This window comes from Brassica napus, unplaced genomic scaffold (assembly GCF_020379485.1).
Source record: "Brassica napus cultivar Da-Ae unplaced genomic scaffold, Da-Ae ScsIHWf_2094;HRSCAF=2746, whole genome shotgun sequence".
Classification (NCBI taxonomy): Eukaryota; Viridiplantae; Streptophyta; class Magnoliopsida; order Brassicales; family Brassicaceae; genus Brassica; species Brassica napus.
The window spans coordinates 55,001-57,500 of NW_026015508.1; the positions used below are offsets into that span (position 1 = coordinate 55,001).

Consider the following 2,500-nt stretch of genomic DNA (forward strand, 5'->3'; position numbering starts at 1 on the left):
AGAATTCTTTGGCCTAAGCAATTTTAGTTCATGCTTTTTCCTACACCAAATCTCTTTCAAAGCACAGCTCAATGAAATCAGTTCATGAAAAGGTTTGAGCAAAACGTTTTTCAACCAAGTAAGAATATGTTTTCTTTTTGAAAGTCTCGGTTTCAAAACATTTTCATGAAGAGTAGAGGCAATCAACTCATGATCCTTACAGTGCTTTTGGTTTAGACAGGAGAATGACCGAGGAAACACCTTTGGTTCATGGAGGATCGGTTTTCGCTCAGGTCGATTCTTTCTGGGGCATGAATCTCCTTTAGAAATCTGGTATTCGCGGATAGATGGACTGAAGAACCTCCGGTTTGGAAAATTCATAACTTCTTCATCCGTGAAGCTTTTCATGCGATTCCAAGCCTCAGTGAATCCTTGATGAGTTGTATTTCTTTTAAAATTGGATTCAAGACAAAAGACTTTCGGGCTGTTGAGATATCCTTCTTGGACTGAACCTCTGTCGCTGGCACCAAGGTAGCCGGTTTGAACAACAAAGCTTCTCCAAATCTGAGGTTGTTGGGCACGGCCAATGCTTTCATTCAGAGGTTGAACCTGTCTTTCCTGGATACTCAACTCAAACACTAAAAGACCAGGATCAAATGTGCAAGATAAATATTTGTTCAAATCACAAATCAAGATATCTTTTCCAAGAACAAATTGCACATTTTTCAGCCTTTCAAGGTGCTCATCAAAGTAAATATTACAGACAAGAATTTTATCAAGATATGCAACAACAGTATTCATTTTCAAGATGGGCATATCCTTCCAACATCTGAACACACAAGCTTAAGTTCAGTTTGAGAATCATTTATCAAAAGTTCAAGGCATTTTTCAAAGAATGTGTTGTAAACCAAAATATCATCAGAACTCAAGACAACACCATTATCACGAAATGATCTCAGAAAATGCCAAGTTTTATCAGTTTCAAAACTCAAGAGATCAGGCTGCAAAACAGAACCACAAAATTCAAGATCACGAAAATCATTTTCAGTTTCAAGTGATTTCTGTTCCAGCAACTTCTGAATCAAAATTTCGTCCAAGGCATAAGAGGATGCAAACAATTCATCAGTGATCAGTACATGTCTAGAAGAACTCAGATCAAAGCCATTTCCTTTGCAAACAAACGAATCAAGAGATTTTTCAGCACAAAAATCAGTTTGTTGCAAATCAAGATCAAATGGCCTTCCAAGAAGATGAAAACCTTTGTTATGTTCCAAGAACTGATCAAAGCTCAAAATAATTCCAGAAGTGATGCCATTGACATTTTGAAAACGTGATTGATCAAGACATTTATCAGGTTCAAAGATTTTTAAAGAATTTATCATGTTATCTAAAACAGATTTCGAAACACAAAAATCTTTCATCTTGTCAAGACCAAAACGAATTATATCATCAGTACTGACTTTCTCAACATGTCAGGCAGAGAATTAAGAGAAGAAGGTTCCTCACAGTGCTCTTGAAGATCAGGAGGTAAAGGGGCAGGAGTTGTGCCGGGATCAAAGCATAGATAATTCTCCATAGCAATGGATGTGATGCTTGTTGCTTCTTCATCAAAGACTGGACAAGGTTCGTCCTCCTCATCAAAGATAGGACCTAGATCATCATCCAAACATATCCTAGTGTCAAGACATGGGCACTGATGTGGAAAATCCAGTGGCTCTTCCTCAAAAACCTGTGGAGACAAAACAAGACTACTCGGAAGCTCCGGTTGCAAAACAGTTAGTTCTACAATAGCTTGTTCATTATCAAGATTAAAACTCAGTTTCAAGAGAAGGAAGATCACAATCTTTTTCACAAAACATCAAGCTTTCAATTAGCTCTTCATCAGATTCATCAAAAATGGGTAGAGAATCTGAAAAATCTTTAAGTTCTTCAAAATGGTTTTCAGATTTACCTTGGGCTTTCTTACTGATGAACAAGGATGGCTCAGCTACTGGGGCACGTGTGGATGTGCTCTTCTTTTGGCTCTTGCTGACGTCCTTGAGGGCTTTGTCCACACCCTTCACAAAGTTATCACAAAATTGTTGGACATCAAACTGAAGCAATCGCCTTTTTGGATCAGATTCACCTTTGGATGTATTGACATGCTCTTTGCTCCACCTGTTTGGTTTCTCCTGCACATCAACAAACTCATCAAAAGTATTCAAAGCATATTTAAAGGAGGTTTGAGAGACAGAAAGTCGTGGGTGCTTCTCCTTGTTACTTTTCCTTTGAAGACCAAACATCATAACCTGAAAATCTCAACACAAAAGTTAGGAAATAAAGCCTCACTCTCTCAAGTGTTTTATTCTCACCCACTCAAGTGTTTCTCTCAGATTTAGGTGATCACACACAAGTTTCTACTCAATGTTCTAAGAGAACAAATCAAAGAATTCCAATGGGCAAATCCAAGCAAACAAGGGAATTTTCTCAAGATAGAAAGATAAGAGATTTTTGATTTTTGAAATCCGTTTTAACCACCTCA

The 2,500-nt window shown here is 37.7% G+C and overlaps 1 pseudogene; it reads right to left on the bottom strand.

Annotated features, from left to right (window-relative positions):
- LOC125600010 overlaps nucleotides 1-2,500 on the bottom strand; it is an 8,556-nt pseudogene that overhangs the window by 2,810 nt on the left and 3,246 nt on the right.